This window comes from Amblyomma maculatum, chromosome 9, assembly GCF_055883805.1.
Source record: "Amblyomma maculatum isolate TAMU_Amacu chromosome 9, ASM5588380v1, whole genome shotgun sequence".
Classification (NCBI taxonomy): Eukaryota; Metazoa; Arthropoda; class Arachnida; order Ixodida; family Ixodidae; genus Amblyomma; species Amblyomma maculatum.
This window is the reverse complement of record NC_139352.1, coordinates 29,221,913-29,237,164: the sequence shown is the minus strand read 5'-3', so window position 1 is coordinate 29,237,164 and position 15,252 is coordinate 29,221,913.

Below are 15,252 nucleotides of genomic sequence, written 5' to 3'. Positions count from 1 at the left end.
TGTTCAAGCAGTTACAACTAGGAAAGGTAATTGTTTATGCGTGCCGAAGTTGCTCTGAAAAATGTGACGCGAGCAGGAGCAAGACCTGCTTAGTTGATACGTGCCTTAGGAAGGTTAGGAGGGTTATTTGATAACAGCAAAGAAGTGCAACAAAAACGGGTGAGAATAGATAACACTTTAGTGTCACATTCCATCTGCTCTGAGAAGACTGGAAATGTACATTTGCTTGGCGCCAAGCACTATGTGATGACGTTGATCATGTGTTCGTGTGCGCAGGTTGCTCGAGAAGGAGTGAAGCGCGGCCGCGTGCGGGGCGTGAGTTTGTTCGAGGCAGGAGAAACGCTCTGCATGCTGAGTGCCGACGTGGAGAAGATATCCTATCCTGTGGCTCACTCAAAGTGTTCGGTGCCTGGTGCTTCTTTGTGGTGAGGTCCTTCCACGTTTAGGGGTAGTTTTGATCAGGTTTCAAGCTAGCTTTGTAGGATTTGGTAATGTAAAGGTTTCATTACCTTGCGTACAGGCATGTCTTTCACCTCCCCGGGAGGGGACTCGGCAGATTGCTTCGCCAGCCTGCCGATTGAAAGCTTGCCTCTGGATTCATTTGCTAAAAATGGTGTTGATGTGATTCCTGTCGCACTCATACCGATAGGCGATGGAATGCTGAAAATGAAAAATCCAAACACAATTCAGCAGCAACTCAAGAGTCTGACGGATCACTACCTTGATATCGGTGAGGGGCGACCTTTCGGGAGACGAGGTATAGTTTGCAAATCTGCAAACAGTAATTGTCTGTCAGATCCACTATACTGCAGTTCTGTTACCTCGATTCCTGTCAAAGCCTTTATTCCTAAACAGCTGGCTTGCCCTAAGGGTGGAGTGGATCCTGCATCTACTGCTCAAGAAATTTTGGAGGAATTTCAGGACGCAGGAGCTGGTGTTCTTTCAGTGTATCGCTGCTCTCGCATAGTGGCCGGGGTGCGTGTTGCTACAGAGTCAGTTATAACAACTTTTGCCGGTCTCATGTGCCCATCTGAATTGAAACTTTGGCCAATGTATATCGCAATGACCCGCTACGTCCTCGCCCCCTTTAATGTACCAACGGTTGGTGATTTGGACACAGTGAAAGAGCGTGTAAGTCTGCTACTACATGCAGGGTGTGTGGGGAAAGACACTCTTCTGATAGCTTTACCGCTGCAAAACCTAGCTGTTGCCTATGTAGTAACGAGCACTCGGCTGATGACGCCAGTTGTAAGAAGCGTTCTCAGAAGCAGGCGTTACTAGAATTAATTCAAGAGAATCGTTGCTCTCGAGCCGACGCTTATGCTCGTCTTGATCGGAATAGGCACACTTATGCCAACTGTGTGCTATCTTCTACTTCACACTTTGAGGCCACGTTGTCTACCGCAATTATGACAACGGTTGAAAAAGCCCTTTCTGTCGCGATTGACAGTATGCTTACCAGCTTTACTGAAGCCTTGTCTGGAATTGTTGGTAGCCATGCCCACCTCAACCTGTGCTGGCTCCAGCATCTATTTCATCTCACACCTGTGCTGAAAGTTTAAATGCAGCTCCTCCTCTAGTGCTGGCTCAAGTGCAGCCTATCGACAGTGTTCTTGTAAGCATTTCTCGCAAACGTGTTTGCTCTAATGATGTTAAAATGGCATGCCCTGCTCAGAAGCGCCGTGCTTCTACCTCACCCTCTAAGTCCTCCATTTCCCAGACCAAAACTAAAAAAGGGCCTTCCAAAGGTTTCCGCAATGCGATGTGTTAAAAGAGGCTGTTGCGGCCTCAATTTTAGGAAAGTAATCATGGCAGGTGTACAAGTTCTTCAGTGGAATTTTCGCTCTATTGTATCTTCACTTCCAGATTTATATCTTTTCCTTTGAACACATAAGCCAGACATAGTGTTTTTGCAAGAAACTTGGCTCTCCCCCACAAAGTCAACTACCTTAAAGAAATTTCGTGTTTTCCGCGCCGATCGTGTAAACTGTAGGGGCGATGGCTTATTGACTTTGATATCGTCAAAATTATGTCGCTGGGCAAACATAAGCAAAACAATAATGCATTCTGAGTGTGAGATTTTGGCTGTAGATATCACATTACCGCAGTGTGGCCCCGTCACACTCGCTAACGTCTCCTGCCCCATAGGTGTACGTAGCACAGACTATTTTGACAGATTACTTAAAAATTCTAATAGGGTCATTATTGGACAGCTGTTATGGACGTGGATGTCGGCAAATGCTGTACGCTGCTGTAATTCTTGGGCTATAACCTTCATGCGCGGAAATTCGCCATCTGTCATCGATTTATCCCTAGCAGCAGGTGGGATAGGTACAGGAGGATGGTCAACAGTAGACTGGGGTACATCTAGTGACCACTTTTTAATAACATTTGCCATCATGATGAGCCCAACACTAGATAGCACTTTTGACCGTAAACTTGTAAACGACGCCAAATATGCAGCTTCGCTACGCTCCTCCCTCACATCTAACCTTTGTTCATGGAGGACCGACAAAGCACAGCAGGTATTTTCCATAATTGCGAATGCTACTGTAGATTCCCAGTTCACTGTGCGGTCTGCAGTAAACAGTAAGTCGCCATCCCTATGGTGGAATGATGCGTGTGAGAAAGCCTTTCGCCGTAGGAAAGCAGCATGGAGATGACTTTCTTATAACCAGAGCCTAGTAAATTGGATAAACTACAATTTTTTTTCGGCGTCATTTAAAAGAGCCATAGCGCAGGCAAAGGACGAGTACAACGAAATTTTAAATACTTATTTGTCAAACACTAAGCACAGGAAGGCTTTGTATCGTTTAATGGAACGAAATAGAAACTCACACTTTTCTCAGTCATTACGTTCAGTAGTGTTGTCTCCACAGGAGGCAAAGAAAGAAATTGCATAAGGGCTAGCATTACGTTTCCAGGAGCAGTGCAGGGTTCCTTTGCACGCGCCCATTTCCTGCTCAGACTATGTTGAGGTTGAAAGGTCAGAAGTCCTATCTGTGATTTCTTCCATGCAAGCCCCGGCTCCAGGCTGGGACGAGGTTGCGGTAGGTATGCTCAAAATTTTAGCAAATGAGTTCACTCAGGATCTCCTGGATCTGGTCAGCGAATCATTAGAATCTGCATGGCTGCCGCACGTCCGGAAAGAGGCAAAAATTATATTGCTCTTAAAAGACCCTGGTAAAGGATTTTATGTTGAAAACATTCAGCCGATAGCTTTGACTTCGAATCTACCACAGAGAAAGTGTGACAGATACTACGCTTTTCCCTTCCTGTGATCCAATTATATATATTTATACAACGCGTTTGGGTGCTCCATCGTAGCTAGCGCCTAGGGTGCATATTGCCTGTAAAGGGTGCTTTGTTTCATGCTCTGCTGTTAGCAAGCGAAGCTTAAACCATGTGCGCTACCTTGTGGTGTGTAAGAATTGTGCATGGCCGCCTCTCAAAGCATATTTCAGAGGTTAATGCTTTGAGTTCTGCCCAGATTGGTTTCCGCAATTGATGCCCAATATGGTCTGCACATGTAGATTTAGAAATCAGGATTCGCCTTGCAATGTGCAAAAAGAAGGTATCAGCGTTAGTGGCGCTCGATATTGCTAAGGCCTATGAGAGCATTGAATATTCCATTCTACTAAACAAGTTGTCATTATTACGTCCTCCGTTCTACATTTATGCGTGGATCAGAAAATTTTTGAAAGGACCAGAATTCTTTTGCACTGATGGCTCATTATTCTCAGATACCTATGAACAGACAAGAGGGTTGCCCCCGGGCTCTGTGCTCTCACCACTTCTTTTTAATATATTAATATGCGATATTTCGGTTCATCCTGATGTCACTGTATATGTATATGCAGATGACAAAGCATTCTTCGCCTCTGCAAAAGATATTCATGACCTCTATCGTTCACTACAGACTTACTAAATTGGTTTTAAATGTGCGCAAAAGTAGTGTGCTAGTTTTAAAACCAAACCCCACTTTCTGTTTCGTTAAACTACCGCTCAGATGTCATACCTCAAGTGGAATCTGTGCGATATTTAGGCATTACGTATGACGCTAGTATGGATTGGAGGCCTCACATCAAGTCTAATGTTCGGAAAGGTGAGCGTGCCTTTGGTAGGCTCATACGAATAAGTAACAGGAAATTGGTATGCATGAGATACTCTTCTACTTTTGTACACGGCTATGTGAGACCGATTCTGGAAATTGGCTGCATATTTTTTTCTGGGTGTCCAAAATATAAGCTGCATCCTTTGCTGCTTTTAGAGAGACGGGCGCTGCACCTCTGCCTAGGGCTTCCACAGTCATTCTCTACCACTGTTCTGTACTTGGAGGCCCGCATTCCGGACCTTAACTCCTGTTACCGCCTTCTCAATGTTAGAACATTCTTGCGATCATTTGAGGCTACTCCCGGTGTGGCTATACCTATTTTTGTGTCAAACTCAGCCCTCTTTCTCCCTCGCCAGCGACCAAGGGTCTACATGACCAAGGTAGTTTTCATTCAGAGCATTTTAGCAAACATTGATGTGGACCTCACTTCTATATGTCCTATTGGTTGCTAAACGTCCTTTGTGGATATAAATTATGATTCTATATTTCCATCTAATGTGAAGCACTTACCTCCAAGTCTAATATCCAGTCTCCTATGTGATCACCTTAAAAAGTTCCCTGATTACACTGTAATTGCCACTGATGCGTCTGTGACTGCGCAGAAATCAGCGTTTGGAATTTTTTCAGTCCCTTTCCTGAAGTTTTTCAGTGCGTGTCCCGGATTACACACCGTTTTTTTTCGCAGAGTTTATGGCAATTGGACTAGCTCTACTAAAAGTTCCCTGCAGTCAATCAAAATTAATTTTTCTATCAGACTCTATTTCTCTTTTGTTGTCACTGGAGTCAGCACGGGATGCTCTTTTGAGCCGCTCACTAAAGTATTTCATACCGGGGTGGGTGAAAGAAATACGCCTCATCTGGGTCCCCGGTCACTGCGGTATTTTCCAGATTTCCTGGATAAATCAGCTTTTGATGCATCTGTTTCATGTACCATCCCTAATATCACCATTTTTGGAATGTCCCGTTTTCAGCGTTATCAATACCTAGCCGCTTCAGGCAATGAACCCTTGCTATCTACAGCCGAATAGCACCATGTCATATACTCATGCAAAAGTTCGTTCATTTAAATCACGGCAGTGTGAGGTAACGATGACTCTCTTGAGATGCAGGATTCCTCGCCTAAATCTTTATTTATGTAGATGCGGGATCAGCCCCACAAACCTTTGTGAGGCTTGCGGTGAGATTGAAAATATTGATCACTTCCTTCTCGCTTACCGAAGGTTTTCACATCAGAGGAGGGTGCATTTAGAACTTCCAATTGCACGCTTGGGATTTACGTTGTCGGTCCCGCTTCTACTCTCCTTCGGTGCGAGTGCGAAAGGATTTGCGTTGCCTCAAATTTGTCAATACTTACATAACTACATCACAGCTACGGACAGATTTCCTTGCTACATGTATTCCAAATTTACAAACATCCAAATTTTTGCTTCGTATTTTTTTCCTTTCAATCAATTTGTGATCTTAAAGCTTATGTTTTTGTTTATTTGACAATTACTTTAATGCACTCATTCAGTTTGTGTAGGACATTTGCCAGTCCACACTGAACCCTGGCCAATCCCCCTTTGTGAGTATATGCCATATATCAAGGCAGAAGAAGAAGGAGGAGGACAAGACGGACGTTCCTGGTCGTCGCTGGCTGTTGAACTCATCGTTCTGGGCCTGGTGGCATAGGCCGGCTCGCCAGCACCGGGCGGGCACTTCGTCCGGGGTCTGGTGCCGCAAAGCGCTTCGCCATCTTGCGAACAACTCCCGGAGGCAGCTCGACTACTCCATCGTGCTTTTTTTTTTGCGAAGTTTATTGCCTCAGGGCATAAAAGAAATGTTATGATGGATGAAGGGTGTGGTCAAATAAATGAAAAAAGGTTGGCTGATGCAATGAAATCGAGGAGTGAACGATGATGCGGTCCCAGTGTCCAAACAGCATATGACTGCGGATTATGGGGGGAGAGGCCAGCTGCCACCAGGTGCCGGATCCGCGTTGGCTTCAACGCTGGACAATCCCACAGTAGGTGATGGATGTCAGCTTCTATATTTCTAGACTAGCAGATGGGGCACCCAGGGTATGGATATAAATACCGAAATTGTGGCCACTTTCGGATCACTGCTGGTGTTAGGGCCACCCCAACTCTAATCCTCCGAAGCGCCACCTCCTCTGCACGGGTTAGACCGCGGGGGAGGCTTACCGTACACGGAGGTATAAGAGCACGTGTACGGCGCCGGAGGTGCTCCTTTCTTGTTAAAAGCAGGGTGGCATTGTCCAATTTTATGAGGTTTGGCGATGTCGATGTTGAGTTTGAAAGGCGGGTCGCAGAATCTACTTGGCTTTGAGCACTTAAAAGGTCACGCGGGGTCCATTCAATACGAATTGGATTTGGTATGCGAGCCGCTAGACTGTGTATGTTCTGGCAGATTTCCGGGCTACTAATAACTCGTCTAAATAGCTTTGTCACCTGGAGATGGGCCGTGGGAAGCATGGGAATGGCGGTCACAGAGCGAAGTGCCTCTTGCACTGCAAGCAGTTCCGCACAAAAAGAAGATGGAGGTTCCGGTAATTGAAATGTTGACGTCTTGTTCAATGAAGATTTGCTAGGACAGTAAACTGCTGTTATCACTTCACAGGCTTTGATGCTTGCGTCGGCGTAAATTATAATGGAACCATGTGGCAAGCGGGCGTCTTGTTCCATAATTCGGTCGCGAAATGACGACGCCGTTGCCCGCCACATTAGGGCCGTTGCAGTACCCAGGCATTACCCATCGCAATACCTAGTACCGAGCACTGGGACGTCGGGCGTGGCCTGCCGCGCGACCGGGTACTAGGACGCCTGAGCGTGAACAGGGCCTGCGTCATTCCCGGCCGCCGGTCTCTGTCCCCTCAACAGGACTTCGAGCATCGTCGGATTCGCCTGCACCGGCGTCGAGTCCACGACTGGATCAAGCCATAGTAAGACGGTATTTTGGACCTGTCACGTTAGCCTTTAAACTGTATTCGTGTGAAAGTGATTTTGTTTGGTGAAGAAAAGCGTACGTGTGTCTGTGATTCTGATGTGGTACCTGCCCAGAGCTCCTGAAGGGACCTGGGCCCATAACATAATTAACATCGCACACTACACCTCCAGTGAAAAATTATGAAAGGAAGTTCCACTTTGTTCACACGCAGGGCGAAGCAGTGCAGGATAGGTTTCCCGTTCATTTGCCTCTTTTGCACGGCACCATGAGCTTTGTGCTGGCAGATTTTTCTGACGCCTGCCAGGGCCGCCTGCTACATGGGCCGGACTCCTTCTGCGCCTGGCTTTTCGCCTCCATCGAAACGTGGCCGCCGGGGCCGGGATTCGATCCCGCATCCTTGGGAACAGTAGTCGAGCGCCGTAACCACTACGCCACCCCGGCGGGTCTAGAAAAATAGAAAAGAGCAGAATGTTTGGACTAAAATTCCCACCGGCATAATATGGAGCGTGGTGCGATTACATGCTAAATACGTGTGAATATACATGGCCAAGGGTGCGCAAGATAAACAGCTACCTGGAGCCAAAATCCTTGATACGTCAAGCTCTAAAATGCGGAGTTAATTAAAGGGTCTTAAGTTTGGCTGGTGATGCTAGCATCATACATTCTCTTGACGTTCATCGTCACAGTACTTGTTTGGGCAATGCAACATATAAATATTATAATGAAATGACATTTTTCACAAACCCTGCTAGGCAAGTACTACCTCTGCCCCATGCGACGGTGTACTTTGGAGCGGCTAGGAAATTACCGCAGGTCCTTTAAGGTGCGGTGTCTGCCACATTGCCCGAATATGTCAGTAATTGCAAATGTTGTTCTCATTTGGTTGATACTAGTTCTATGGTCAGTCGCAACGATAAGAGAGACGCAAAAATCGGTACTGCTGTACTGATAAAAACGAAGCACATGCATGTATCCCCACAGCATCTATCAGAGGGCTGGGAATCACTGAAGCCTTCTTACCACCGCAATCTATGTTTTGATTGAACCAGCGTTTTTGTCTGTTCGTTTTAGGGCTGAGGCAGAACGAGAGGAAGAAGATGGCTTACACGGTATAAGAGAGCACTGAACAAGGGTAGAGGGAGGTGGAAGCCCCAGTCCGCAGATCATTATCAGCATCATTTATTAACCCTTAAATGTCCCGTTCGGGACATTACATAGGGGGGGGGGGGGGGGGGGGGGAGTGACACAGGGTTGTTCAGCAGTCATACATGAACATAAATATAAAATTAATATAGAAATATAGAAACCAAAGCAAAGGTAGCTCGACCGCGAACTGAGGCTTCCCCCTCCTTCTGTGCTTGTTCACTGCTCTTTCATACCGTTTTAGTACTCATGATTCTATGCGAAGTATAAACGAATAATTGACCTCTCTCTAAATAAACTAAAAGAAATGATAACATTCTGCGCCTTGCTTTCTGTTGTACGACGTTTGTCTTTATAGTTACCTGTCGCGTGAATAAACCTCCAGTCTGCGTATGTTATGTTTGTTACTGCTATAGCACTTGATTTTCGCTCTGCAAAATAATCACCCTAGCACGAAAGTTCAGCTCTGCTATTTAGCACGTTTGTTAGCAATATTTATTGATGTCCACACGGCAATTCTCTCGCATCTTCTTTTAAGCAAACTCATTTTTAACTCATTTTTAGAACTTACGCTTCACTACTCTGGAGAAGACTGTAGTTAGCCTCGCTTGGACCGTGCAGTAGTAGTAGTAGTAGTAGTAGTAGTAGTAGTAGTAGTAGTAGTAAATGCGTTTATTCACACAGAGGAGTATGGGGCACTCAGGGTCCCGGGCTCCTGGACTGTCCCATTGCGCTCAAACGTTCATGTTCATACGGTCCACGACTTCGGCAGCCAGACCCTCAGAACACAGTGAATTTTCTTAATCCTCCCAACTTATACGCTCCAGGATCCGTGGGAGGGGGCCGCAGGCCTTGGAATAAGACGTTATGGTGGCGGTGGGGTAGTTTCGAAGGGCGCAGGGAGAGTGAGTGAGGGTTTTGATGATATCGGGACCTAACCTGTAAGAATGGATGGTTCGCGTCACCTTAGCGTTTGTTGGTAATTATCAAGTAGGGAGTGAGGAAGCGAGTAGAGCTGTCTTTTGACGCGCCTGAGTGAGCTCTCAGCGTGAGCCTGAGCTCTAGTGCACAGATAGCCAAAAAAGTTCCGAGTGTCGGGGCTGCTTGGTAGCCGGCTACACGCTAATTAATAATACGCCTATAAGGGAGTTAAAAAGGAGCAGAATGTTCCCTAGCGCACTCTCTCGTAGGGGCACGGCATTCTCTTCAAGCCCTCAGTTGGAATTTAACGACTATACGGAATGCATTAATCTGGAAGCCGAAGCATATTCTCTTCCTAGACAATATTATTGTGTGCATTAACAATGAAGAGAGGCTTTTAACCGCTTTCCTATAACTTTTACTTAATCAAAGATATGGAACTTCATTTATACACTTCATAATTGCTAGGCATAATTTGCATGTCAGAAATGGCTTGCGTATTTCTAGTGATGATAATCTACCCCATGGGTACGCAGCATTCCCTGACTTTAATAGAGTGCGCTCGAGGGAAAGCTACTCGTTTTTTACTGCCTTATAGGCTTATTCTTGTGTAGAGTGTTGGTCAGCAAGAAAACATGAGGGGCATGAATTGACCCGAGTGTGCTGTTTTAATGTGTGGGTATATACGGAGCTGCCGTGTGGGCAATTACGAGGACGATGGCTGCCTACTCGACCAATTCTAAGGAGACGACGCACCTTTACCCTGGCTACGAGGGAGCCTCATGGTCCAGCGGATGGGAGTTTCGGGGAAGCAGTTTGACAAGAAGTTTGGCCAGGATGGGGCGTGGAACAGAGATGAGTGTGAGGACGTTATAGCTGGATTGTGAACTGGGAGTGTTGCAGCTGCGGAGTTTAATGGCAGTCTGTGTCAATATTTGTTGATTAGGTTTGGTTTGTGAGGTTTAACGTCCCAAAACGACTTAGTCTATGAGAGAAGCTGTAGTGGAGGGCTCCGGAAACTTCGACCACCTAGGATTCATTAACGAGCACAGAAATCGTATAGCACACGAGTGCCTAGATTTTAGGTTAGAACGAAAAGCTGCCACCATGGCCGGAATTCGACCCCTCCTCCTTGGGCATGACAGTCGAGCGCCCTAACCACTGCACCACCACGGCGGTGCTCAAACTTTATCGTTGAGACCGAATTACCAAGGCCTAGGAGTGTTTGTCCCACGAAGCGTGAAACAGATACTGAAACTTCATTTCCTGAAAACCTAACTTTAAAAAACATGAAAAAATAATAAAAATTGTAAATTGTTTTTAGAAAAGATGTAGCAAGTGCCACACTTTGATGTTTAATTGATTTATTTATAGGAAGGGAAAGACGCGGTAACTGTCTCACTTGTTTTCTGTGGACACCACAACCGCGCCGTAAGGGAAGGGAGGAAGGTGGGAGTGAAAGTGGAAAGAGAGAAAGAGGGGCCGTAGTGTAGGGCTACGGAGTAATTTTGACCGCCTGGGGATCTTTAACGTGCGCTGACATCGCACAGCACACGGACGCCTCTTCGTTTCGCCTCCATCGAAACGCAGCCGCCGAGGCCGGATTCGAGCCCGGGTACTCCGGCACAGTAGTCGGGCGTCTTACCACTGCACCACCCCGGCGGGGCACACTTTGATGTTTTTGCGAATGTACGAAGAAGGAAAAGAAAATGCACGCGCTGGCTAATTGGCTCTATGGCTGAGCCACCACCGCTGCCTTGTGTGGAGAGGAGAAAAATTAGAGAAGAAAGCGAAAGACTCGTTACAGCAGCCGTCGTCCGCCACCGAAGCAACAGCGGGTGCAATTACCTCATGAGCAATAGGGACAAACGCCAGTAGCGAACGAACCCCCGCGGCAAATTGCGGGGAGCCCCGATTCCCAGCCCCATGGGGCAGACGTTAGCCTCACATCCCCACTTTTTTGTGGACACCTGAACCACGCCGTAAGAAAAGAGAGGAAGGTTACATTGAAAGGAGGCAGCGAGAATTAATGGTTATAGAATAAGAAAAGTTGCTTCAGGTGTACATAATACTCGGTTCAGTATCCGAGCATATAAAAAAATCGCGGAATGGAAACTTTAAAGGTCCCTGCGCCCTTTCGTCTAGCTAATTTCTTTTGTTTTCACATTTACGCCACAAAGAAAGTATACTAGGGTCATTCTTACTTAATGTCTATATTAGTGACTTAATCCAAACAGAATATGCAGACGACGCTAGTTGCATAATTAGGAAAGGCAGCGATATGCTAAAGTACATGCATGGTCCTTTATTGCTTAATGTGGAAACACTTAAGCTGTAATGTTCCGAGCAAAAATAAGAAATATGTCTTCCACGCTAGCTTAACCCTGGGAGGAAATGAAGCAGTAACAACAGAGATAGTGAAAACGCTAGGTATTTGTTTTAACCTAGCTCATATAGAAACTAAGTTAGCTCACTGCTTGGCATCCTTCTTAAATTCCAATGCACCTTATCGACCAAAACCAAACTTCCCATTAATATAATAATAACATTTGGTTCACAGGAAGGAAAAGGCGCAGTATTTGTTACACTTGCTCTGCCTGAACCACGCCGTATGTGAAGGGAGGAAGGTGGGAGTGAAAGTGAAAAAGAGAAAAAGGGGAGTGGTAGTGGAGGGGAACGGAGTATTTTGGATCACCTGGAGATCTTTAACGTGCGCTGACAACACACAGCACACGGACGCCACTTCTCATTTACCAAGGTTTCTTTTCGTCGGTGCTTATTGCAGCCTATTCTGGAGCAGTACAACAATTACCAGTTCAAAAAAGCTTCTAACATTACAGAAAGGCTCCATAAAAGCTATAACTGATATCCAGATAACATCACCAACGAGTTATTTCTTTTCTACATATAAAATCTTAAAGTTCCTGACATATATGAGAACTGTATTCTAACTTATCTAAGTCCCAGTTACACTGTAACAGCTGTTTCCTTTGTAACATTGCTGAGTTGGCAACAAATACACAACTTCATAGGACACGACACCATGCATACTGGCACGTCACGCGTCCGCGCACAAACTATGCCTTCCAAAGATTATCATATACGCTACTCTCGACACAAAATAAATTTGGATTCTCAAACCAATTTTGTTGGTAAGACGCCCGACTATCTGTCCGGAATACCCGGGTTCGAACCCGACCACGGTGGCTGCGTTTCGACGGAGGCGAAACGAAGAGGCGTCCGTGTGCTGTGCGATGTCTGCATGCGGAAAAATGCATGCAAGTTATGAATGCGGAAAAATGGGTCACAGATCGAAACTGTCTGCACCCAACTGTGGTTAAAATGTCGGGGCTGCGGTCGCCTGTGCCCAAGCCCCAAATGCCAACTGTGCGGCAAACTGCACGCTCATTAAGAACATAACCAGAACCAGATGGACAAACACCCGGGAAAACCTATAAAGTTATCCCTACATAATCAACTTAACACTGGAAAGACGTTACAGGCTAATGAAGATAAACAAAATACAGAAATAACACAATGGACTACTTCAGAGCACTCAGGTAGCCGGAATGCTTAGAAAGCATCAGCTGCACTGAGACCTGGGAGGAACAGTTAAGGGAGCACACAAAAGCCAAAAAACTAGATGTGCAGAACAAAAGCGTACCGCGTATCGTAGACTCCCACCTCTACGCACAGCTCAGAAAAAAAAGGAAGAGCTGAAAGGAAAAGAAAAAAACGGCGGAGAAAGACAGTAAGCTACCAGGCAGAAAAATTGTGCACAGAGATCGAAAGATGCGGCAGAGACTTAGAGGGAGAAAATTGGTTAAGAGCATGTGAGGAAATGAATGGTAGCCTGGGAGTAGCAAAAACATGGACCATTCTGCAACACATGCTTGACTCAGAGTCAAGCAAAGGAGAAGCCAACATTAGACAAGCTAAAGCCACGCACATTTTCAATGGCGCAGACGAAGAGCTGTATAAAAAGCTGGCAGATACATACATCAGTCAGCACCCAAAAGACAAAGCAGAAAAGGAGGTGGAGAAAACAATCACTTACATTGAAATTATTTGGAAAAGGAAGGTGGGTATGGTTGTTTAGCTGGGCGGCAGACCCTATTCCGGGACGCCATTGGCCGCCGCCGCTACTCAAGCTCTCTGGACCAGGGCACGCTGAGCCTCCTCCCAGCCCTGCTTAGTTGGCTGTTTTATAACTTTTTATATTTGTGTTTTGCTGGCAGGCCCATACCATATGGCATAGGTCAACATACGGCCCGCAGAATTTGCACCTATCCATGAATGTCGTGTCCATGTGTTTTAGTATGGCGGGATTTAGAAAACACCCTGTTTGGAGCCGTCTAAGGTGGCACTCCTCAGATCTGTCGAGACATTTGGCGAGTCCCGGGAGTGCCCTCCTGCAGATGCGTAAATGATTTGTAATCTCCGCATAAGTTACGAGTAGGATTGAGCGCAACTTCGGGGAAGGAATGCTCGGGCAGCCGTGTGAGCGGTCTCGTTCCCCTCCACCCCCTGGTGACCGGGCGCCCCGATAATCTGTTTTTTTACTAGTAGCCGAATCTGAATTGCTCATATGTGTCAATAATATTCTGCAGTCTAGTGGCGCTATCCTAACCCGCACGTAATTTCGGCAGGTCTGTTGCGAATCCGACATTATGTACGGTGCGTCGGAATGGGTGACGGCCAGTGCAATCGCCATTTCCAACATTAGCGCATCGTTAGTTTTTTACCGAAAGCCCGGTTACTTGTTTTCCTTCGTGCACAACCGCAAAGGTGTAGATGCCGTTGTCGGTGAGACCCGCTGCATCAACGTAAAATGTGCTTGTCTTACTGCCATAGTTCTTTTGTATAAATTTTGCCCTGGCCTCACGCCTCCCCTGATTATATATTTTTGGGGAGCGGCCTAACCTTCAAAGTATTTTTCTACAGTTCCGGGATGTCCACTCCTTTTTTTGTGGTGGGGAGAAGCCCGAAATTGAGGTATCAAAGAAGTTGCTGCTGATGCTGGTCACCGACAATCTGCCGATTTGGCTGGTTCATTGGGCCTCAATCAGCTCTCCCTATTGTATTATGGATCCCAAGTTGGAGCAGGCGCTCCGTAGATGCTCTCGCCGGAAGTCCTAAAGCATTTTAACCGCCGCCCGAATAATTCCGTCAGGGGTACCATGGTCGCTCTTCCTCAGCTTGAGGTAGGGCGCCACGTACACCACACGCCAGCAAGCACTGTGGACTTCTTGAAAAAGTAGGATAAAACTCTAGGGAAAACAGAACTTGATAAGACCTTCACAGAGGCTCAGGTGACGGCTGTCCTAAGCAACCTGAAAACCAACTCAGCGGCAGGACCAGATCAAATCAACAAATCAACAAGGCATTTAGAAATTTAGACGATATTTCGGTCAGACACCAGACGGAATACTTTAACGAAGTGTAGCAAACCTGGAAAGTCTCCAATTCCTGAAAACGGCCAGAGCTTATCTTCATTCTGAAACCAGGTAAACCCATGAGCCTATAGACAGCTTGAGACCAGTATCACTAACTTCTGTGCCGGGAAGGCCATGGAGCACGGCATGCTCAACAGACTTTCCAGACACATGGATGAACAAAGAAAATGCCCAGACGCCATGGTGGGTTTTCTTCCCAGTCTCATCACTCAGGATGTCATGTTAGGACTGAAAAACGATATCATCAAAGCTTACAAAGGAAACGCGAGGGTAGTTTTAGGACTAGACCTAAAAAAGGCCTTCGACAATGTGAAATATAAAGCTTTATGGAGGGTATCCGGGAGGCAGTCCTGGGCAATAATGCCTACAGATACCTCAAACACTCCTTAGACGACAGGGAAGTAACTCTCAAATTCCAAGACATCAGATCAGAACCAATCAAGATAGGAGGAGCAGGCACCGCGCAAGAGGCGGTACTGCTCTCCGTCTTGCTTATTACAGCAATGAGGGGTCTCCCAAAATTGCTAGACGAAATAGATAACTTGAACTGCAGCATCTATGCAGATGATATCAATCTCTGAGTTAGTGGATTTGCCACCTTCATGGCAAGGCCAAAATTACAAGAGGTGGCATACATAGTTGTCGAATACGCCAAAAAAGAGGACTAGAGTG